Source organism: Zea mays, chromosome 4, assembly GCF_902167145.1.
Source record: "Zea mays cultivar B73 chromosome 4, Zm-B73-REFERENCE-NAM-5.0, whole genome shotgun sequence".
Lineage (NCBI taxonomy): Eukaryota > Viridiplantae > Streptophyta > Magnoliopsida > Poales > Poaceae > Zea > Zea mays.
In genome coordinates this window covers 143,607,591-143,633,000 of record NC_050099.1, presented here as the reverse complement: position 1 = coordinate 143,633,000, position 25,410 = coordinate 143,607,591, and the positions used below count along the sequence as shown (strand labels likewise).

The 25,410-nt window shown below is 53.5% G+C and overlaps 1 pseudogene; it reads right to left on the bottom strand.

Moving 5' to 3' along the window:
• Positions 1 to 371: 371 nt before the first annotated feature.
• LOC109945827 (probable LRR receptor-like serine/threonine-protein kinase At3g47570) lies at positions 372 to 1,653 on the bottom strand (annotated as a pseudogene).
• Between the last annotated feature and the right edge of the window lie 23,757 nt (positions 1,654 to 25,410).

Here is a 25,410-nt window from a genome sequence, read left to right as displayed (position 1 = left end):
TAGTTATCATTATGTGTTTAGTTTATAGAGGTATATTCTATAAAGGAATAAAATTGTTATTGGAAGTCATTCGACTACTTTAATTCCTTTAGTTGAATTTGCTCAAAGAAAAGAGGATCAAGAAATCCTCAAAATTATACATAGTAGTATATTTACTTTTTTTTCTTATACAGATTTTGGGCCTTACACAATAAGTGCTTCCTAACTTACATTTCCATCTGATCTATTACTTCTTTACAGTACAAATGCTTATTTCTGTTTTACATGTCTATTTTCCATGCGGCCGAACACTTCCTTTGTGTAGCCCTTTGGCCAAAAAGGTATCCTAGACCTAGTTCAAATTAGGTACCAACAATATGTTATTGTACAATTCATGGAACACCCTTGTTCTTATTACTTGTGATTTCATTATGTGATGTTTTGATTGCATGCATTCTGCTAGCTACTTGCTTCATGTTTGATCGTTCAGATGGTAACGAATGAAGGCATGAAAGTGCTACTTGCAGCAGATCAACCAAGAATTGATAGATCTCATTTTCTTGTACCAAGGTATTTCCTTGAGTTGAGTTCCTGCATTCCTCGAGGAGGTGAGCATCAATGACTTCAAATACTTGATCGGGAAAGTTATTCTCCACAAAGCTAATGATGTCCATGCCATCCTTAAACATAGGATATGTTGGCCTTTTGCTCGTCAAAATCTCTAGCAACACAATCCCAAAACTATAAACATCCCCAGACATTGATGCATGGCCACCTTCTCCATACTCTAAATTGGAAAATGCTCACACAAATTAACAATTTAATTGTGTTATAACTTATTTTCTACCTATAAAAAATATTGACATAAATGATCAAAAAAGGAGCTAAAATAACTATAGGTACCTGGAGGAATATATCCAATTGTTCCCTTTACACCAATTGAACTAATTGAACCTGCCCATTTTGACTGATAATCAAGATAGAGGCGTGCAATTCCAAAATCTCCCAGAAGAGCATTCATATCATCATCTAGAAGCTTAAGGATAATGTTGGGTTTCAAGTCGCAGTGAACAGTTGGCCATCCACAATCATGGTGCAAATAATCCAATGCATCAGCTATATTAACCACTATGCTTATTCTGAGTCAAGCCAAGATTTTTTGCAGCCTCCACATCTTTTTTGTGATGTAGCCATGTGTCCAGGCTCCCATTAGGCATGAACTCATAAATTAAAGCTTTGAAAACATTTCCTATATTATCTACAGTTGAGGAAGCAGTTATGATGGGAAGAAGATTCCGGTGTTGAATGCTTCACAATGCTTCACACACACTCTAACAAGAAGCTTCTTTCTGCTCCTCTCATCTCAAGGTCAAAAACCTTTACTGCCACTTCCATTTTGCTTTCCTTCAGCTTCCCTCGATACACCGAACCATAGCTTCCTCTCCCAATCAGGTTGGATTCTAAGAAGTCCCGTGTTGCTTGAGCTAAATCGTTATAAGTAACTTTCTCAAAATGCTCACCATAAGATAGCTCTGATCTATATGCTCTTCTTGACGTCCTCTTCTCTAGGAATAAAAAGTACACAGCAATACGAGTGACATGAACCCAAATATTGGGATCAATATTTTGATCAATAAGCTTGTTCTGCCTACTCTTCTCGAAGCGACATGGCATGGAGGCATGTGCAAATCCATGTCTCCTCCACACAATCCTGGATTGCCATCTAGTGAAACAATTGTAGGATTATCGAATAGACCAATGCTTGGTATTTTCCCTTGGAAATTATTGTAGGATAGGTCCAGTTTAGTGAGATTTAGACCACTTAGAAAAGTTGGCATGAGGCCGGATAAATTGTTATGGGATAGATTGAGCAAGCTCAAGCTATATAGACTTTTGAATGTGTACGGAATGTTTCCAGTGAGAATGTTTTGGTCCATTTGAATGGTTTGTATATTTTCAAGTTGTCCTAAAGTTTCAGGATTTTCTCCAATGAATTTGTTCGATGAAATTTTTAGCGAGACGAGTCCTAAGTTACCAAACTAAACAAGTATGCTCCCTTGGAAATTGTTATGGCTAAGGTCTAAATGCAACATTGATTTCAGATTCCACAAGTTAGATGGTACAGACCCGAAGAAATTGTTTTCAGCTACAGAGAAATTTGTCAACTTTGTAAGTTTGCCAATTGAAGGTGGAATTTTCCCTGTGAAGTTGTTCCATTGTAGTGTTAAAATTGTTAGATTTGTCATCTTTCCGACCCATTCCTCAATGGTACATGTAAGATTGTTGTTTTGTAGTGATAAATCAGTTAAGCCACTAAGTTTTCCAATAGTTGGGGGAACTATTCCTGATAGGTTGTTCCAATCCATGAATAGTTGTTGAAGACTAGTGGACAGATTAGCAATCGAATTTGGTATAGGTCCGTGTAGATGATTTTGAGACACTGAAAGTGTAATGAGATATCTACATTTTGACAGGGCATCAAAGAATTGCCAGCCCTCACTATCCCTTGCTTCAAGCATGTTTACCTCAAGGTTTAGAACTTTGAAAGGTTTCCAAAAGAACTTGGGATTGTGCCACTAAAAAGGTTGTTTGGTAGGTCTATGACTTCTAGATTTGAAGCATTGCCTAGGGAAGTTGGAATTGTACCCAAAAAAATGTTGCTTCCTACGTATAGTTCTTGCAGATTAGGGAGCACATCGCCAATGTTTGATGGCAATGTGCCACCCAACATATTGGTGTCCAATGATAATGTCCTAAGAGAAGCTAAGTGAGGGAGAGTATCTGGGATTCCATCTGATAGGTTATTTCCTGCTAGATTTAAAAATTCTATGTTCTTTATTTGCCAAACTTCATTAGGAATGCTTCCGTTTAGTTGATTATTTGAAATATCCAGTACCATTAGTGCGGAGATGTTTCCCAGGGTTGGAGGGATGAACCCAGTGAGATTATTACTGTGAAGGTTGATATAAGCTAGCTTTGTTAGAAAGTCTATGTTTGAAGGAATATAACCGGTGAGATGGTTTCCGTATACACTACCGGAATCGCCGCCTTTGCCGAGTGCCTGAAGCACTCGGCAAAGCCTTAAAAATACTCGGCAAATGCTTTGCCGAGTGTCGCACTCGGCAAAGAAGGCTCGGCATACAGTGCATCGGCAAAGCCTTCTTTGCCGAGTACTTTTTCTCGGGCACTAGGCAAAGAGGTTTGCCGAGTGCAGGGAGCACTCGGCAAAGAAAAGCAGCCGTTACGGCGACGGGTGACGGAGACGGTGTCTTTGCCGAGTGTCCCGGGTGACACTCGGCAAAGAAGCTACCTTTGTCGAGTGCCTGCCCGGCAACACTCGGCAAAGAATCAATCTTTGCCGAGTGCCACCTGGGACACTCGGCAAAGAACCCGCCAGGGAGGGTCCCCATGTCAGGTTCTTTGCCGAGTGCTATGCACGACACTCGGCAAAGCGTGCCTCTTTGCCGAGTGTTAGAGACATTACACTCGGCAAAGAACCTATACCGGTGCCCAGGTCTTAGTTCTTTGCCGAGTGCTATGGTCTTGACACTCGGCAAAGAACCTCTTTGCCGAGTGTTACACTCGGCAAAGTGACTAGTAGGCACCTTTTTTATTTGTTTTTTATATTCCATCCACACAAACAAAAGATATCACATATATATCACATATATACATCACAGATATCATCACAAACATAAATAGCCAACACAAACATAAATATCTATCACAAACATATGTGTTCAACACAAGTATCCAACACAAACATAAGTCTCATACGTCTCAAGCTCTGACATAAGTATCCAACACAAACATAAGTATTCTACACAAGTTCTGAAGTCTAAACACTAAAAACATAACACTCATGGAGGTGGCCGGTTCGACTGGTGCTGCGTTGGGCTGAACCCTTCCGGAGGGTTGTTGGATGCTGCCCCAGATTGGCCCTGCACACAGAAGAGATTGCATGTGTTATACCAGATGCATTACCAACATCTAACTACAATTTTGATACTCACAGGAGCATGGAAGAGAGCAAGGTCAACTGGAGGGAACAATGGAGGTGGCGGAGCGATGCCCTGTGCGGCGCCAAGGCTCTGCATGTACTGGAACATCTCCGCCATCCTCTGATGATCTGCCAGGCGAGCCTCCCGCTCCACCATAATCCTCGCCTCCATCTCGTGACGTTCCCTCCTCTCTTCTTCTAGTTGAGTCTGTAATATTACAAGGCAACGTTATAGTAACTCAAAGAGAAGGTATATGTCGGGGACCATAATTAGGGGTACCCCCAAGACTCCTAATCTCAGCTGGTAAACCCCATCAGCACAAAGCTGCAAAGGCCTGATGGGCGCAATCCAGGTCAAGGCTCCGTCCACTCGAGGGACACGATCCCGCCTCGCCCGAGCCCAGCCTCGGGCAAAGACAGCCGACCCAGAAGGATTCACGTCTCGCCCGAGGGTCTCCTCAAGCAACGGGCACACCTTCGACTCGCCCGAGGCCCAGCTCGGGCAGGCTTCGCGGAGAAGCAACCTTGGCCAGATCGCCTCGCCAGCCGACCGGATCGCAAGAGCATTCAATGCAAGGATCGCCTAACATCTTATCCTGACGCGCGCTCTGCAGTCGACAGAGCTGAAGTGACCGCAGTCACTTCGCCCCTCCACTGGCTGACCTGACAGGAAAACAGCGTCGCCTGCGCTGCTCCGACTGCTGTGCCACCCGTCAGGGTGAGGCTGACAGCCGCCAAGTCCAGCCTCAAGCGCCATAGGAAGCTCCGCCTCGCCCGACCCTAGGGCTCGGACTCAACCTCGACACCGGAAGACGGTCTCCGCCTCGCCCGACCCCAGGGCTCGGACTCCACCTCGACTTCGGAAGACGGTCTCCGCCTCGCCCGACCCTAGGGCTCGGACTCCGCCTCGACTTCGAAAGACGGTCTCCGCCTCGCCCGACCCCAGGGCTCAGAATCAGCCTCGACCTCGGAGGAGTCACCGCCTCGCCCGACCTCGGGCTCGGACCGACCACGTCACAGGGGGCCCATCATTACCCTACCCCAAGCTAGCTCAGGCTACGGGGAACAAGACCGGCGTCCCATCTTGCTCGCCTCGGTAAAACAGGTAATGATGGCACCCCGCGTGCTCCATGACGACGGCGGTTCTCAGCCCCTTACGGAAGCAAGGAGACGTCAGCAAGGATCTGACAGCCCCGACAGCTGTACTTCCACAGGGCTCAAGCGCTCCTCCGACGGCCACGACATCACATGAACAGGGCAGCAACACCTCTCCGACAGCCACGACGGCATGTACATAGGGCTCTGGCTCCCCTTTGCTAGACACGTTAGCACATTGCTACACCCTCCATTGTACACCTGGGCCCTCTCCTTACATCTATAAAAGGAAGGTCCAGGGATCTCGTACGAGAAGGTGGCCGCGCGGGAGAACGTGCCGACGCACAAGGCTCTCGCTCTCTCTCTCTCTCTCTCCCTCGCGAACGCTTGTAACCCCCTACTGCAAGCGCATCCGCCCCGGGCGCTGGACAACACGAGGCCGCGATTTCCCCTTACTATTTTCCCCCTTGTATTCCGTCTCGCGCCGACCCATCTGGGCTGGGACACGCAGCGACAATTTACTCGTCGGTCCAGGGACCCCCCGGGGTCGAAACGCCGACAGTTGGCGCGCCAGGTAGGGGCCTGCTGCATGTTGACGAATAGCTTCCCGTCAAGCTCCAGATGGGGAGTCTCCAGCAACCTCTCCAACCCGGGACGATGCTCCGTTTCGGGAGTCTCGAGTTCATGTCCCTCGACGGCAGCTACGACATGATACTCCTTCCTCCGCCGCACGACAACGACAATGGCGGCCGTCAGCCCGCCGCCGGCGGCGGGATTGACGACATCTTCCCCACGTGGCGAAAGAGCAACATCCGGGTCTGTCCCGTCACCTTCCCCACCGACGGAGGAGGAGGCGGGGCAGGCATGGCCAAGCAGGAGGCGGCACCTCGTCGGCTGTCGAGCGAGTCGACGGCGCCGGCGCCCCAGCGGGGGACATGTCGGGCGTTGACCTCGCGTCTGAGACGAAGACGAGCGTCGTTTCCCCGCAACACGCCAACCCCAAACAGACGGACGACGCCAGCACGCTCGCGAAGGACTTGCTGGGCGTTAACCTTGTACCTGAGATGACGGTGCGGTCCGTCCCTGACGCGACTTCGTCACCATCCGTCGATCAAGAGGTACCGTCCGTTTCCCATCCTGTGCCTTTTAGATTCAGCTTCGACCCACCAAGCGATCCCGCTTCGGTGGACGCTTTCATAAAGGCATATCCGAACCTTCCGGGGTATCATATGCGGTCAACCTAGGACCGACTAACGGCCGTCTCGACCTACGGGCCCCCGGGTTCCGAGGAAGATGACGAGCCTGACTACGGTTGGGATTTCTCCGGGCTCGGTAACCCTAGTGCCATGCGGGACTTCATGACTGCATGTGACTACTGCCTCTCCGATTGCTCCGATAGTAGCCACAGCCTCGGCGACGAGGACTGTGGCCCAAGTCGCGAATGTTTCCACGTCGATCTAGGGGGTCTCGACGAAGGCAACCACCTTGGTATGCCGGAGGACGGCGATCCCCCTAGGCCTGCGCCTCACGTTGACATCCTTCGGGAGCTAGATGTGGTCTCAGTCCCTGCGGGGGGTCAGGACGCACAGCTCGAGCAAATCCGCGAGATGCAGGCCAGGCTCGACGAGGAAGCAGGACAACTTGTGCAGCTTCGGCAAAATATCGGGCAGGAGTGGGCAGGCCGAGCACCGGCCGGAGAAGCGCGTCATCTGGCCCAGGACGTCCAGCACCGCATCGCCGACGACGCCAGGGCAAGGCTGCTCCCGGCTTCTAGTGGGGTCGGCCAGAACCTGGCAGCAGCAGCAATACTACTCCGAGCGATGTCGGAACCATCCACCACCGAGGGGCGGTGTATCCAGGGAGAGCTCAAGAATCTCCTGGAGGATGTCGCGGTCCGACAGGCCGAAAGCTCTGCCTCCCGAAGGCAAGGGTACCCCCCGGAGCATCGCGCCGCGACTTCCCGTTTCATGCGGGAAGCCTCGGTCCACATAGGGCGCACGCGGAACACAGCGCCTGCGGCCCCGGGTCGCCTCGGCAACGAGCACCACCACCGCGACCGTCGAGCCCACCTCGACGAGAAGGTGCGCCGAGGCTACCACCCCAGGCGTGGAGGACGCTACGACAGCGGGGAGGATCGGAGCCCCTCGCCCGAACCACCCGGTCCGCAAGCTTTCAGCCGGGCCATACGACGGGCGTCGTTCCCGACCCGGTTCCGAACCCCGACTACCATCACCAAGTACTCGGGGGAGACAAGGCCGGAACTGTGGCTTGCTGGCCTGCCAGCTGGGTGGGACGGACGATGACAACCTCATCATCCGCAACCTTCCCCCGTTCCTCTCCGACGCCGCCCGAACCTGGCTGGAGCATCTGCCCCCTGCGCAGATCTCCAACTGGGACGACCTGGTCAAAGCTTTCGCCGGCAACTTCCAGGGCACATATGTGCGCCCTGGGAACTCTTGGGATCTCCGAAGCTGCCACCAGCTGCTGGGAGAATCCCTGCGGGACTACATCCGGCGATTTTCGAAGCAATGCACCGAGCTGCCCAACATCACCGACTCGGATGTCATCGGCGCGTTCCTCGCCGGCACCACTTGCCGCGACCTGGTGAGCAAGCTGGGTCGCAAGACTCCCACCAAGGCGAGCGAGCTGATGGACATCGCCACCAAGTTCGCCTCTGGTCAGGAGGCGGTCGAGGCCATCTTCTGGAAGGACAAACAGCCTCAGGGGCGCCAGCCGGAAGACGTCCCCGAGGCGTCTGCTCAGCACGGCACCAAGAAGAAGGGCAAGAAGAAGTCGCAAGCGAAACGCGACGCCACCGACGCAGACCTTGTTGCCGTCGCCAAGGAACCCTCGGAAGCCCCCGGAGGCGCCAACCTATTCGACAAGATGCTCAAGGAGTCGTGCCCCTATCATCAGGGTCCTGTCAAGCACACCCTTGAGTAGTGCGTCATGTTTCGGCGCTACTTCCACAAGGCCGGGCCCCCGGCGGAAGGTGGTAGAGCCCACAACAACGACAAGAAGGAGGATCACAAGGCAGAGGAGTTCCCCGAGGTCCACGACTGCTTCATGATCTACGGTGGGCAAGTGGCGAACGCCTCGGCTCGGCATCGCAAGCAATAGCGTCGGGAGGTCTGCTCGGTGAAGGTGGCAGCGCCAGTCTACGTAGACTGGTCCGACAAGCCCATCACCTTCGACCAGGGCGACCACCCCGACCGCGTGCCGAGCCCGGGAAAGTACCCGCTCGTTGTCGACCCCGTCATCGGCAACGTCAGGCTTACCAAGGTCCTCATGGACAGAGGCAGCAGCCTCAACATCATCTACGCCGAGACCCTCGGGCTCCTGCAGATCGATCTGTCCTCGATCCGGGCCGGCGCGACGCCCTTTCACGGGATCATCATCGGGAAGCGCGTCCAGCCCCTTGGGCAACTCGATCTGCCAGTCTGCTTCGGGACTCCCTCCAACTTCCGAAAGGAAACCCTCACGTTCGAGGTGGTCGGGTTCCGAGGAACCTACCACGCAGTGCTAGGGAGACCATGCTACGCCAAATTCATGGCCGTCCCCAACTACACCTACCTCAAGCTCAAGATGTCGGGCCCCAACGGGGTCATCACCGTCGGCTCCACGTACCGGCACGCGTACGAATGCGACGTGGAGTGCGTGGAGTACGCCGAGGCCCTCGCCGAATCCGAGGCCCTCATCGCCGACCCAGAGAGCCTCTCCAGGGAGGTGCCAAATGCGAAGCGCCACGCCGGCAACTTCGAGCCAGCAGAGGCGGTTAAGTCCGTCCCTCTCGACCCCAGCAACGACACCTCCAAGCAAGTCCGGATCGGCTCCGAGCTCAATCCCAAATAGGAAGCAGTGCTCGTTGACTTTCTCCGTGCGAACGCCGAGGTTTTTGCGTGGAGTCCCTCGGACATGCCTGGCATACCGAGGGATGTCGCTGAGCACTCGCTGGATATCCGAGCTAGATGCCGACCCGTGAAGCAGCCTCTGCGCCGATTCGACGAAGAAAAGCGCAGAGCCATAGGCGAGGAGATCCACAAGCTGATGGCTGCAGGGTTCATCAAAGAGGTATTCCATCCCGAATGGCTAGCCAACCCTATGCTTGTGAGAAAGAAAGGCGGAAAATGGCGGATGTGTGTAGACTACACTGGTCTAAACAAAGCATGTCCGAAAGTTCCCTACCCTCTGCCTCGCATCAATCAAATCGTGGATTCCACTGCTGGGTGCAAAACCCTGTCGTTCCTCGATGCCACCTCAGGGTATCACCAAATCAGGATGAAAGAGTCCGACCAGCTCGCGACTTCTTTCATCACACCTTTTGGCATGTACTGCTACATTACTATGCCATTCGGTTTGAGGAATGCGGGTGCGACATACCAAAGGTGCATGAACCACGTGTTCGGAGAGCACATTGGTCGAACGGTCGAGGCTTACTTCTATGACATCGTAGTTAAGACGAGGAAAGCCTCCGACCTCCTCTCCGACCTTGAAACGACATTCAAGTGTCTCAAGGCGAAAGGCGTAAAACTCAATCCTGAGAAGTGTGTCTTCGGAGTCCCCCGAGGCATGCTCCTGGGGTTCATCGTCTCCAAGCGAGGCATCGAGGCCAACCCGGAGAAAATCGCGGCCATCACCAACATGGGGCCCATCAAGGACTTGAAAGGAGTACAGAGGGTCATGGGATGCCTTGCGGCTCTGAGCCGTTTCATCTCGCGCCTCGGCGAAAGAGGACTACCCCTATACTGCCTCTTAAGGAAGACCAAGCGCTTCACTTGGACCCCCGAGGCCAAGGAAGCCCTCGGGAACCTAAAGGCACTCCTCACAAGCGCGCCCATCTTGGTGCCCCCCGCTGTCGGAGAAGCCCTCTTGATCTACGTCGCCGCTACCACTCAGGTGGTCAGCGCCGCGATCGTGGTCGAGAGACGAGAAGAGGGGCACGCATTGCCCGTCCAGAGGCCGGTCTACTTCATCAGTGAAGTACTGTCCGAAACCAAAATCCGCTACCCACAAATCCAGAAGCTACTGTACGCAGTAATTCTGGCACGGCGAAAGTTGCGACACTACTTCGAGTCTCATCCGGTGACTGTGGTGTCATCCTTCCCTCTGGGAGAGATTATCCAGTGCCGAGAGGCCTCGGGTAGTATTGCAAAGTGGGCGGTGGAGATCATGGGTGAGACAATCTTGTTCGCTCCTCGGAAGGCCATCAAGTCCCAAGTCTTGGCGGACTTTATGGCTGAATGGGTCGACACCCATCTTCCAGCAGCTCCGATCCAACCGGAACTCTGGACCATGTTTTTCGACGGGTCGCTGATGAAGACAGGAGCAGGTGCGGGCCTGCTCTTCATCTCGCCCCACGAGGAGCACCTCCGCTACGTACTGCGCCTCCATTTCCCGGCGTCCAACAACGTGGCCGAGTACGAGGCTCTGGTTAACGGGTTGCACATCGCCATCGAGCTAGGGGTCCGGCGCCTCGACGCTCGTGGCGACTCGCAGCTTGTCATCGACCAAGTCATGAAGAACTCCCATTGCCGCGACCCGAAGATGGAAGCCTACTGCGATGAGGTTCGGCGCCTAAAGGACAAGTTCTACGGGCTCGAGCTCAACCACATCGCCCGACGATACAACGAGACTGTGGACGAGCTGTCTAAGATAGCCTCGGGGCGGACAACGGTTCCTCCGGACGTCTTCTCCCGAGACCTACATCAACCCTCAGTCAAGACCAACGACACGCCCGAGCCCGAGAAGGCCTCGGCTCAGCCCGAGGCACCCTCGGCTCAGCCCGAGGCACCCTCAGACCCCGAGGGTGAGGCACTGCGTGTTGAGGAAGAGAGGAATGGGGTCACGCCTAATCGAAACTGGCAGACCCCGTACCTGCAATATCTCCACCGAGGAGAGCTACCCCTCGATAGAGCCGAAGCTCGGCGACTGGCGCGGCGCGCCAGGTCGTTCGTCTTGCTGGGTGACGGAAAGGAGCTCTACCACCGCAGCCCCTCAGGCATCCTCCAGCGATGCATATCCATCGCCGAAGGTCAGGAGCTATTGCAAGAAATACACTTGGGGGCTTGCGGTCATCATGCAGCGCCTCGAGCCCTTGTTGGAAACGCCTTCCGACAGGTTTTCTACTGGCCAACCGCGGTGGCCGACACCACTAGGATTGTACGCACCTGCCAAGGGTGTCAATTCTACGCAAGGCAGACGCACCTGCCCGTTTGCTCACCCCTTGCAGAAGGCACCCGGGGGCTACACGCACCTGCTGGTCGCTATCGACAAATTCTCCAAGTGGATTGAAGTCCGACCCCTAAATAGCATCAGGTTCAAACAGGCGGTGGCGTTCTTCACCAACATCATCCATCGCTTTGGGGTCTCGAACTCCATCATCACCGACAACGGCACCCAGTTCACTGGCAGAAAGTTCCTGGACTTCTGCGAGGACCACCACATCCGGGTGGACTAGGCCGCCGTAGCTCACCCCATGACGAATGGGCAGGTAGAGCGTGCCGACGACATGATTATACAGGGATTCAAGCCAAGGATCTACAACGACCTCAACAAATTCGGCAGGCGATGGATGAAGGAACTCCCCTCGGTGGTCTGGAGTCTGAGAACGACGCCAAGCCGAGCCACGGGCTTCACACCGTTCTTTCTAGTCTATGGAGCCGAGGCTATCTTGACCACAGACTTAGAATACAGATCCCCGAGGACGAGGGCATACGACGACCGAAGCAACCGGACCAACCGAGAAGACTCACTGGACCAGCTGGAAGAGGCTCGGGATATGGCCTTACTACACTCGGCGCGGTATCAGCAGTCTCTGCGACGCTACCACGCCCGAGGGGTTCGGTCCCGAGACCTCCAGGTGAGCGACTTGGTGCTTCGGCTACGACAAGACGCCCGAGGGCGCCACAAGCTCACGCCTCCCTGGGAAGGGCCATTCATCATCGCCAAGATTTTGAAGCCCGGAACATACAAGCTGGCCAACAATCAAGGCGAGGTCTACAGCAACGCTTGGAACATCCGACAACTACGTCGCTTCTACCCTTAAGATGTTTTCAAGCTGTTCATACACCTCGTTTACATACGCAAATAAAGTCTAACCATCAAGGAAGGGTCAACCTTGCCTCGGCAAAGCCCGACCCTCCCTCGGGGGCTAGAAGGGGGGAACCCCCTCTGCGTCAAAATTTTCCTCGGAAAAAGTCTTTCTGCCAGAACATCTTTCGTGCTTTTCGACTACTTCGATAGTGGGATCCTGAAAACGATGGAGTACACGTAAGCGGCAAGGTTGACCGAGCCGAGGGACTCCTACGCCTTCGGGATACGGATACCTCACTCATCACCTTCTGCGATAAGTAACTCACGCTCGGATAAGCGATTCCGCTGACCGAACAAGTCTTAACGCTCGGAAACTTTTCTGCCGAAACGATTTTTCGTGCCTTCTCGACTACATCGATAACAGAATCCAACGGACGAGTAAGAGTACACATAAGCGGCAAGGCCGACCGAGCCGAGGAACTCCTACGCCTCCGGGATACGGATACCTCACTCATCACCTTCCGTGAAAAGTAACTCTCGCTCGGATAAACAATTCTGTTACCGACAAACAAGTCCTGATGCTCGAAACAAGGGGAAAAGACACGCAACTTTACAACACGACGACGATATGTTTGGGCCTCGGTGGTCGCAAAAACATATGCATACTACAGACAAACTGATCCTGCAGGTTCAGACATCAATAGGGGGGCAGCAGCACCCTCGGCGTCGACTCCACCTTCGGCGGAATCCGACTCGGCCTCGGGCGGCAACACGGTCGGAGGATCTCCACCTCGAAGGAAGACGTCAGCACCATGCCTGGGCCATCGTCGCCGGGGTCTCCTCCAGGAACCCGGCCCAATCAGACGGCTCGACTGGCCGCTCCGTAGCCTCAGCCAGCTGTCCCCCGAGGACATCAGCCCGGCTCATGGCCTCGGCAACTCGACTCCGGCGTTGGTCCCGCCAGTGGACGACCCGGCCAGGCTCCGGCCGACGAAGTTACTTCTCCAGCCGAATCTGCCTCTGTCCATGCTGACACCGCTGCCTCCGGCTCTGGCTCATCGCAGAGCGGTCGAGGGTTTCCTTCACTGAGCAAGAGAAGCCTCGGGCGGCAAGGCCGACCGAGCCGAGGGACTTCTATGCCTCCGGGATACGGATACCTTACTCGTCACCTTCCGCATGAGGCAACTCACACTTGGTTAAGCGGTCTAGCTAGCCGACAGGCGAGTCTGGTGCTCGAAAGGGGGAAGAAACACGGCTTTACGCCCAAATACATAGATGTTCAGGCCCCGACAGCCGCAATGAACAGACACCGGCACTCAAGATGCCATTACAGACGGAACTTCGGTTCCACTCCCGCAGGTACAAACAACCCCCCACATTGGAGGGCCTGTGGGACGACAAAATCCCAGGTGGCTCGCCGCCACCCGCTCCAGCAGCAGCGACAACGACTCCCGCTCCGGGCGGCCAAACAGCAACAGCGATGACCTCAGGACAGACGCTGCTGCGACAAGGCCCTCGCCCACGTCCCCACTCGAGGGGCGAGGACAAGCTATCAAAGCCAAAGAGCCGAGGCCTAGAGCGCGGATGGCAGCGGCGATCTCGTCGGTGACGAGGACTTCTCCAGCTGCCACCACCTCAACACCGACGACGGCAGCCGCCTGCCCGCCGGCAGATCCCCACTCAAGTCCTCCCGGACGGGCGAGCACCGACCTCCGCGTGGAGGCATCGTACCGGAGCAAGGGCAGGACAACCCAAGAACACGAACGCCGCCCTAGCAGCGCGCGACGTCTTGGGCGGTCCCCCGTTGCGCGCGGCGCAACGACCGCCCGTATGGCGGGCAGATAGCTGCACTCCGCCCAGCGGTGGGAGGTGGCACCGAAAGCTGCGCCAGAGCCAGCTGAGCCAGCGAACCGGGCACGCTGGAGCTGACGACTCTTGCGGCCGATCGGCCCTGCGTTGTCGAAGTCCGCCCCCTCCGCTAGGCCGGTGAGCGCCTTCTCCCCTGAATGCTGAAGGAGAAGGTGGCCCACGAACCTATGCGGGAGGTAGAGCTCCGGCTCAGCTCGCACTCCGCCCCAGCAAGGATGATGAAGATCCTTAAAGCTGAGGGCGGGGCAGAGGCCGCAGCCCGACTTGCTTCTCCCCACCATCAAACTGGTGGTCACCGTCTTGGGTGACCATCGGCGAGGGGATGCAGACGGGCTGCCTGATGAAAATCCTTGAAGTCGAGCGATGGCTGAAAGGTACCAACTTCCGCGAAGTTGCGTTCCTCCAACGACAGCAAGACGAAAGCAATGCAGGCGCTCCCCATCCGGGGGCTCGGAAGGTGGAAGGACGCGATGCATGAGGGGAGTGCGAAGGCATGGCTGCCATCCAAGGGGGTCACCCCCTTTTTAAGGGCGACTCTCCCCACTTGCGTCCTCAGCCCTCATGGATTGAGTCTCCACCAACACTCTCCAAGGTCCTCCCCCTACGACACGGGGGCTGGGTCCCACGCGTCATACAATCTGGCCCAGGACAGAAGAAGCCAAACCGCCGCGCGCGGAGCGCGTAACTGCCCAGCGGTTACAAGCACTCCTCCACTTTCGCCCAGACCAGCGGGTGAAAGGGCGGATCGCCATGCAGGCGGCATGCAACCGCACCAAGGGGGTGCACCCTTTCGACTTTGACGCGTCCAGCATGGAGGCCCAGGCCCACATGTCATGAAACCGGCGTGCCGGTTACTACGTGCGAGAAACTGTACCGCCACTTGCGCCAGTACCGCGCCTTCTTGACTGCGGAACCGGTGCCGCGACTCGAGGCAACCCTGCGCATGGCCCAACAGTGCCAACCGAGCACATCGGTCACGGGTTAGTCAGCCGCGGGAGAAGGCGCGACGGTCGATATGGCCAAAGGTGGGCCGGCAGTAATGGCGGCAGCAGGCGAGCGGAAGCGGCGATCAAATCGACTGCAGGCTCACGTCCCCTCCTAGAGCAGCAGGAGAGCCCTCTCCCACGGCGTAAAGATGACGCGCCCGTGTTCCGTTCCTCGAATGGCTCGCGCACGCACAACGGCTGCCCCGCCAACCACTCGTCCCGTCGCGTTAACTCTGCGGCAGGGCAGGCGACACCTTTGGTAGGCGAAGCGGGCGACGCTTCACCTCCGCCATGATGACCGCGTCAAAAAAGGTATGCCACGTCGTTCAATTTCGTATCCTTTTCCTCTTCCCCTTTCTCTCTCTTGCTACAGGGACCAGGAAAGGGGATACTCCGAAAGGGATCCTTCTCCGCGAAGGAAGCGGGCCCCGAGCCCTCCTACTGATCAGAGGTTCGAAGGCTGGCCCCTCGGAAGGGTTCGACAGCCGCCTCAGAGCACTCGGGCTCTGAGCCCTCCTACTGATCAGAGGTTCGAAGGCTGGCCCCTCGGAAGGGTTCGACAGCCGCCTCAGGCCACTCAGGCTCCGCGCCTACTACTGATCAGGGGTTCGTAGGCTGGCCCCCGAAGGGTTCGACAGCCGCCTCAGAGCACGCAGAGCGAGGGATGACTCTGGGTACGTCCGATACATGGCTGAGGCTCGGGCTACGCTCCCGAGGTACCCTAGGACATTTCCGAGACCGACAGGAGCGATTCTGTAACAGAATCCCATCAGAGGGAGGCATCGAGCCCTTGGACCCTATCAAACGGGACTGGGTCCGGCAAATCACCTGCAGGTACTTTTGGAGCGCGCCTCTGGGCCACTAGCCGACCCTTATCGAACGAGGCACGGGCGTCCACTCGGATCACCCGTTAGCAACTCACTGGAGACACCATGTTCGGCGCCCTCCGAGGGCAACATGGCGCTTTCCCCCCCTCCTCCTTGCGGAAAGGCGACGAAGGGGTGTATGATAAAAGCTGAGTCAGTCCTTGACCGTCCTCTCGCTCTATGCGGAGGCTCGGGGGTTGCTCTCGCAAACCCGGCTCCGGCCAAATCGTTGACAGCGTCAACATACCAGCCCGAGAACTCGGAACCTGACTATGCACCCGGGCAACGACCAGTTCGCATGAGGGAACAACCATACCGGCCGAGGCGTCACGAAAAGCGCTAAGATCTCGAAGGAGTCAAACCACTCATCCGAGGCCACGAGGGCTACACCCGGCGGGTGCGCTCGCGCGCACCCACCAGAACGAAATACAACCGAGAAAGGTCGGTCCCCTTGCAAAAAAGTGCGACAAAAGCCTCCAAGCGAGTACCAACACTCCCTTCGAGGCTCGGGGGCTACTGTCGGGGACCATAATTAGGGGTACCTCCAAGACTCCTAATCTCAGCTGGTAAACCCCATTAGCACAAAGCTGCAAAGGCCTGATAGGCGCAATTCAGGTCAAGGCTCCGTCCACTCGAGGGACACGATCCGGCCTCGCCCGAGCCCAGCCTCGGGCAAAGACAGCCGACCCAGAAGGATTCATGTCTCGCCCGAGGGTCCCCTCAAGCAACGGGCACACCTTCGACTCGCCCGAGGCCCAGCTCGAGCAGGCTTCGCGGAGAAGCAACCTTGGACAGATCGCCTTGCCAGCTGACCGGATCACAGGAGCATTCAATGCAAGGATCGCCTGACATCTTATCCTGACGCACGCTCTTCAGTTGACAAAGCCGAAGTGACCGCAGTCACTTCGCCCCTCCATTGGCTGACCTGACAGGAAAACAGTGCTGCCTGCGCTGCTTTGACTGATGTGCCACCCGTCAGGGTGAGGCTGACAGCCGCCAAGTCCGGCCTCAGGTGCCATAGGAAGCTCCACCTCGCCCGACCCCAGGGCTCGGACTCAACCTCGACACCGGAAGACGGTCTCCGCCTCGCCCGACCCCAGGGCTCGGACTCCACCTCGACTTCGGAAGACGGTCTCCGCCTTGCCCGACACCAGGGCTCGGACTCCGCCTCGACTTTGGAAGACGGTCTCCGCCTCGCCCGACCCCAAGGCTCGGACTCAACCTCGACCTCGGAAGACGGTCTCTGCCTCGCCCGACCCCAGGGCTCGGACTCAGCCTCGACCTCGGAGGAGTCACCGCCTCGCCCGACCTCGGGCTCGGACCGACCACGTCACAGGGGGCCCATCATTACCCTACCCCAAGCTAGCTCAGGCTATGGGGAACAAGACCGACATCCCATCTGGCTCGCCCTGGTAAAACAGGTAATGATGGCACACCGCGTGCTCCATGACTACGGTGGTTCTCAGCCCCTTACGGAAGCAAGGAGACGTCAGCAAGGATCCGACAGCCCCGACAGCTGTACTTCCACAGGGCTCAAGCGCTCCTCCGACGGCCACGACATCACATGAACAGGGCAGCAACACCTCTCCGACAGCCACGACGGCATGTACATAGGGCTCTAGCTCCCCTTTGCTAGACACGTTAGCACATTGCTACACCCCCATTGTACACCTGGGCCCTCTCCTTACATCTATAAAAGGAAGCTCCAGGGCTCTCGTACGAGAAGGTGGCCGCGCGGGAGAACGGGCCGACGCACAAGGCTCTCGCTCTCTCTCTCTCCCTCGCGAACGCTTATAACCCCCTACTGCAAGTGCATCTGCCCTGGGCGCTGGACAACATGAGGCCGCGGTTTCCCCTTACTGTTTTCCCCCTTGTGTTCCGTCTCCGCCGACCCATCTGGACTGGGACACGCAGCGACAATTTACTCGTCGGTCCAGGGACCCCCCTGGGTCGAAACGCCGACAGTATATAACTCAAGGAAGGACGAGTTACAGAAGCACTAACCTTGAGTTGTTGTATGCGAAGCTGTGAGCTATCGTGCCGAGGTCGTATGGCTGGACTCGAGCCCGTGCTCCTTGCTCTCACCTGAGACAAAGTGGGAGTGGAGGACGAGTCGATTGCCCCGTCGGCAATTTAGTACCGCCCATGTCTCTTTTCTCCTCTGACCCTCATGAGCACATCGGGGTCGATCGGCTCGGTGCTTGGATCATATTCTGGGCCATGGACCTCCTGCACCATGGCGGTGTAGTCATGGAGGCGGCTATAGATGGCGGGGTTGGTGTAGGCCTCGGGCCCGTCATCCGGGTTGTAGGTGACGTCGGACATCGCCTTACCCTTATGGGCCATAGCATAGGCCGAGAAGGTGGAGCAAGGCCGGCCACCATGTGATGCCGACTACAAGAAAACCAACGAGATAGTTAGAAATAATATCTAATCCAGTGCTATATACCTAAATAAAAAAGACGGCGTACCCATGCTTCGGCATATCAGCCCAGGCTCCGACTGCCTTGGTGGTGGGAGGGACCTTGCATCAACATACGTCGTTCCCGGCTAGCGTTGTGCGCCTCGTCCCACTCAGCCGAACACCACCTATCCACCATCTGCTCCCAGCAGAGAGGATGTGCGGCGCACCAATGTGGAATCACCTACAAAGTAAACACGTAAAGTGCATATCAGAAGATAAAATAAAATTCATGCATGGAGTACTGGTACCAAACATGCATGACTTTACCTGCAGGTACTGGTCCCTGGTCAACGACATGGTTCGGGCTTGCTGCTTGTTCACCCTCTCCCCAAGGGCGGAGCCGTGGTAGGTGACGATGGCCTAGATTCGGGCCTCATAGTGCATGTCCACGACGAGCTTCTTACAGCTCGTGGTGGCCACCACATCCGCCCTAGCCTCATATCCAGCCTCGCATCTGAAGAAATCCTGCATACAAAAACGATGTATCCATACATTATTTCAAGAATTTGCAACGAATGCGACATATTTTACATTATACTAAGACTTACCCACAGCTCTTGCTTAACCCGCTCCGCCTTGTTATTGAATTCCCGGCCGTCCCGGTCTACTGCATCGGGGGCGACGGCGTAGTGGTCGAAGGTGTAGGCTGGGCCCGTCACTCCGGCGTACTCAACCAGTCCAGGGAAGTGTTCCCTGCATAGCAGGCCGAGGATGCCATTGGGGAGGCGACGATGACCCCCAGCATAATCCACAACCGTCCAAGACCTGTCCAAGTGATAAATAAAAAGTATTAGTTTATATTATGATTTTGAACACATAATATGAACAAGAATGAAGAACATAAAGTTACATACCTCTCCCCATCCGGCCGAATCAGCGGTCGCCTGTCCCGAAGTATGGGACGCTGAGAGAGATTCGCGGGACCTCGCAGGTAGATGCTCCTCGAACCTAAGCCGCTAGAACCTGAGGCGTCCTGCTGCTGGTCATCGTCGTCCTACTGCTGGTCATCGTCGTCCTGAGGCGCCGCCTGCTGCTGGACAAGGTCGTCCTGAGGTGCCGCCTGCTCTGCCTCATCCGCCGTCCTACTCCTCCTCCCCCTCCTCCTCCCCAGCCAATTACCGCCGACCATATTTGTCCAAAAACCTGCAATTAAGAGTAAACAAATAAGAACATATAAAAAATGTATTTAAAAACTTGTGCAAAATAAAAAGTCATATAGCATTACATCGATTAAAAATAATCTTCATATGTGTCGGGGTTAGCCGGATCATAACTCTCATCATCACTATCAAACATTTCAATCTCAACACCATCGGAAGACGCAAGTTCGTCATTAATGTCATTGCCCTCAAGGATTACTAAGTCATTATCATTTTGCACCTCATCATCCTCCTCATCAACAACCATTTCAATATCTACGTCCATTCCGATAGCTTCGATTAAGTCTATCTCAAATCGCCCTTCTAGCCCATCTTCTTGGAAGAACTCTCCATCATATGTGTCCGGGTCTAAGTTGTAATCTTCATCGTTAGGAACAGGTAACCTCCCGTGCGGTGATACCTTATACACAACATCCCAACCCTTAAGATGTTCTTTCGTTTGGCATGCATATGGGAGATAATACACTTGTGTGGCCTGTTGGGCCACGATATAGACATCGATTCCTGGTAAGGTAGAATCTTGTCGAATCTCGACTATCCCAAGATTAGAATGTGTCCGTCTCGTCACTTGAGGGTCAAACCAATGACATTTTAATATCACTAGAGTAAGAGGTTTGGAACCATAAAAATTGAGCTCATATATTTCTTCCATTCGTCCAAAATAATCGACATTGTCAAGGCCGGACGTAAAGACTCCAGAACACGTTGTTTTCTGATTGGGCTGACTTTTGTCGTTGTTTGTTGTGCAAAAACGTTATCCATTGACGTCATACCTAGAATATTTCTTGACCCTATAAGCAAAGCCATTGGCTACTTGTCTCAACTCGGCACTCATAGACAGATCTCTTTGGCCCTGCAAGTATTCGCAAGTTAAAAGATGCTAAATTGAGTTCAAAGACGTATCTTTTTTACAAACTAAGCACGTACCTTACGTTTGAACCAGGAAATGAAATCGGGCAACCCATTTCTCGCACCCTTTCTAAGAAGAGTGTCATATTCCTGTGGAGTGGGGTCCCTTGATCGACGCCAGAATTCATGAAGAAATTGTTCAATGTATGGCATCACCTCTTCAAGGTTGGTCAATACATATAGCATGGTATGCCGCCACTCTTCATGTGTTAGGGTCTTGGTGGTCGAGCCACTTGCGCTTTCGAGTTGGCCTCGAAATATGCTAAGGTTCGATTCATTGTCGCCATCATTGTAACGAGGGGGTGGATTATGCACGCTCGGCAGTTTGTCACCATAATAACTTGTTGTGAAGTTTGAGACCTCCTCTAGAATGTATGCCTCTGCAATGGAAGCCTCGATTTTGCATTTATTTCTACATTTCTTTCGAATAGTCTTTAGACATCTCTCGATTGGATAGCACCAACGTCCCTGCACGGGCCCCCCCATTCGTGCCTCATAGGGGAGATGAAGAATCAAATGCTGCATTGGATTGAAGAAGCCGGGTGGAAATATCTTCTCAAGCTTACACAGTAACATGGGTGCCAATCTTTCCAAGTCTGCAACCACGGTCCAAGATAACTCTTTTGCACAAAGCTGATGAAAGAAATAGCTCAACTCTGAAAGCGCTAGCCAGACATGCTCAGGGACATAACCTCGAACCATCGCAGGAAGAATCCGTTCAATCCATATGTGGAAGTCATGACTCTTTATCCCTAAGACTCGCATAGTAGATAAGTTCACCCCCCTACTCAGGTTAGCTGCATACCCATCAGAGAACATCAACATCTTGATCCACTGAAGTATTTCCTTCCTCTGGGCCCTGCTTAGGACGAAATAAGCCTTAGGCCTTCTCCACGTCTTTCCACCACTTGGCGGCTTCATCTCTAGGTGTGGTCTATCACATAACGCTGCCAGATCCACTCTTGCCTTCACGTTATCCTTTGACTTATCAGGAATGTCCATAATTGTTGCCCACAGTGCCTCGACAACATTCTTTTCAGTGTGCATCACGTCAATGTTGTGTGGAAGGAGCAGGTCGTCAAAATAGGGGAGCCGAGTCAAGCCAGACTTATGTGTCCACATATGCTGCTCACCATATCCCACAAAACCACCTTCTGTATTGGCCACGAGCCCATCTATCTGTTGACAAATTTCGGCACCAGTCATCGTTGCAGGTGGGCGGTCTGTCACTACGACACCTTTTGTAAAGTTCTTGATGTCTAGCGGAATGGATGGTCAGGAGGGAGAAATTGTCGATGTTTATCGAAGGACGAATATTTGCCACCCTTTTTCAAACAAATGAACCTGAGAGCTTCCTTGCAAACTGGGCATGGGAACTTACCGTGAACACACCAGGCGCAAAATAGCGCATACGCCGGTAAGTCATGCATGGAGTATTGGTACCAAACATGCATTCTGAAGTTTGTCTTCGTAGCTCGGTCATACGTCCATACCCCTTCCTCCCAGGCACGTACCAATTCATCGATCAAAGGCTCCATGTACACGCCCATTTTATTCCCCGAGTGTCCAAGAATTATCAACGACACGAATATATTCTGCCTTTGAAAGCACACACTAGGGGGGAGATTGATTGGGATAACAAACACGGGCCAACATGTGTACGGGGCAGCGCTCATTCCATAGGGATTGAACCCATCTGTGGCCAATGCAACACATACATTACGAGCCTCTTCGGCTTTCTCACAGTGAATGGCATCAAAGTGTTTCCATGCTTCACCATCAGATGCGTGCACCATCTTGTCAGGATTGTATCGTTTTCCATTTTTGTGCCATGTCATCTGTTTTGCGGATTCCTCTGTCATGTACAGACGCTGGATCCTCGGTATGAATGGAAGGTGTCGTAGGATTGTCAAGGGGATATCGAGCTGCCTCTTCTGTCCATCACCAGAGTCTACCTCCATGAACCTAGACGATTTACACTTGGGACTGTACTTTGCCTCCGTGTATTCTTTCCTAAATAGCACGCAACCCTTCGGACAAGCATGAATCTGCTCATACGTCATCTTGAGTGCACGAAGGATTTTCTGTGCCTCGTACATGCTCTTTGGCAGAACATGATCATCCGGAAGCAGGCTCCCAATAACCGTCAACAAGCCATCAAATGCGTCTCTACTCATGCTGTACTGCGACTTGAACGCCATTACACGCCCAATGGCATCCAGTTGAGAAACCTTTGTCTGCCCATGAAGGGGCTTCTGTGCCGTGTCGAACATGTCGTAGAACGCCTTTGCAGTCGGCTCTGGCTCGTCATCCATACATCCTCCCGTGTACTGTGCCTCCTGATAGTCGTTCAACATATTCGTTACCCCCGCATCCGCGTCATAATCCTCGACACGTTGTCTCAACACCTCCTCTCTCGTACGATGCGCTTCACCATGAAATATCCACCGAGTATAGCCCGACGCAAATCCATTCTTCCAAATATGTTCTATCATGGCCTTCTTTGGTTTTCTTTTCCGATTGGCACATTTGCTACATGGGCATGGGACTAGACTCGCTCCTTTAGCAGCTTCGCCATATGCCCATTCCACGAAATCATCGGTCTTTCTAAGCCATTCAGTGGTGACATCGTTCCTTCCTCTACGGCCCGTGTACATCCACTCACGGTCCTCCATCCTCTAACAGAAGCCTAGCAACAGAAAATTTCGGTAGCACCTCCCCTGCACGGGGAGGTTTCGAAATCCTGCAAATAAAACTATCAGCACGATGGCTGACATCCACACATAATTCAACGGCATGATGACCGGCAATCAACAATACTACATATTAACCTAATCATACACGTACATAAATTTAACACAACAAGACTACATATTAACCTAATCATACACGTACATAAATTTAACACAACAAGACTACCTATTAACCTAATCATACACGTATATAATTAACTCAATATTAAACCTAATTATTTCATATAAATCATACACGTAGAACATAAAGCAAGCAATCACCTTGGAGGTTTGGTCGCGGACGAGACGACGGGTCGCGGGCGAGGCGCCGGGCGGGCGAGGGCACGGCGGGGGCACGATGAGGGGCGCGGCGGGCGCGGGCGAGGGCGAGGGGCACGACGAGGGGCACGGCGGGCACGGGCGAGGGCGAGGGGCACGACGAGGGGCACGGTGGGCGCGGGCGAGGGGCACGGTGAGGGGCACGGAGGCGCCGGCGCGGGCACGGCAGGCGCAGGCGAGGGGCACGGTGGCGGGCGAGGCGAGGTCACGGCGGGAGATGGTGCGGCGGTGGGCGAGGTCGAGGCCGTGGCCGAGGGTAGGGGCGCGGTGGGCGAGGGCGCAGCGGCGAAGGCGCGGTGGCGTGGAGAGCAGCGGCGGCAGTGCGTGAGAAGAGAGTGAGAGAGTGAGAAATAAAGGACTGACAGTTGCTATGTTCGAGTGCTTTGCTGAGTGCCCGTGATTTGGCACTCGGCAAAGATTTTTTTTTAATTTTAAAATACGCTTTGCCGAGTGCTAGATCGGGGGCACTCGGCAAAGTAGTCTTTGCCGATTGTCACCTGGGCGACACTCGGCAAAGATTATTTTACAATTCTTTGCTGAGTGTCGCCCAGGGGACACTCGGCAAAGGCTACTTTGCTGAGTGTCATTTCTCGACACTCAGCAAAGTACATTTTTATTTTATTTATTTTAGCAACCAAAATTTTTGTGGTGTGTTCCTACACTATATAGACCTACATGTACCATTTTGAGACAATTAGAAAAAGTGTTTTCTATAGCTAGTAGATTTAGTTCGTTTATTTGAATTTCTTCAAAAAAATCACATTTGAACTGCAAGTCACTCGAAACTTGGAAAACTGTGCATGCAAAAATGATATCAATGCTACTTAGCACAAGTTACGACCGATTTCAGGAACAGACTGGAAACTTCGAGCACCATGCTCACTCAACATGCCCGTGAACTTGTCATCCAGCTGTTTAAAAATTGTATAAAACACAAACAAAGTCAGAAAATCATGAAACTTGTCGACGTGTCATGATATCATATGTAGAGGCTGTGATAAAAAATTTAGAATGTTTGGAGAAAGTTGTGAGACATTATGTGTAGAAACCTAAGAGAACTACACATGAAATCATAGAGTTTCAATGTGGATCTCTTAGGTTTGTACACATAGTGCGTCACAGCTTTCTCGAAACTTTGTCAAATTTTTATCACAGCCTCTACATATGATATCATGACACGTGGACAGGTTTCATGATTTTCTGACTTTATTTGTGTTTTATACAATTTTTAAACAACTAGATGACCAGTTCACGTGCATGTTGAGTGAGCATGGTGCTCGAAGTTTCCGGTCCACTTCTGAAATCGGTCGTAACTTGTGCTAAGTAGCATGAATATCATTTTTGCATGCATGGTTTTCCAAGTTTCGAGTGACCTGCAGTTCAAATGTGGTTTTTACGAAAAAATTCAAATAAACGAACTAAATCTACTAGCTATTGAAAACACTGTTATAATTGTCCCAAAATGATACATGTAGGTCTACATAGTGTAGTAACATACCACAAAAAGTTTGGTGGCCAAAATAAAAAAATAGAAATATGCTTTGCCGAGTGTCCACAGAAGACACTCGACAAAGACACTCTTTATCGAGTGCCAGTTATTTAACACTCGGCAAAGAATCTGCTTTGCCGAGTGTCTACTTTCGGCCCTCGGCAAAGACTAATGGCCGTCAGCTGCAGATGGCCGCTAACGGCCCTTTGCCGAGAGCCATCTTTGCCGAGTGTTTGCGTCTCGGCAAAACGCTCTTTACCGAGTGCTTCGCTGTGCCGAGTGTCCTGCACTCGGTAAATAATCTCTTTACTGAGCGCAGGACTTTGCCGAGGCCGGCACTCGGCAAAGGGGTCTTTGCCGAGTGCCCGATAAAAAGCACTCGGCAAAAACCCGGATTCCGGTAGTGATATATGTAAGGTGACTAAGTTGGAACAGTTTGTAAGCCAATCAAGAATAACCTCCTCTAAAAGGTTGTTTCCCAGAACGGGTT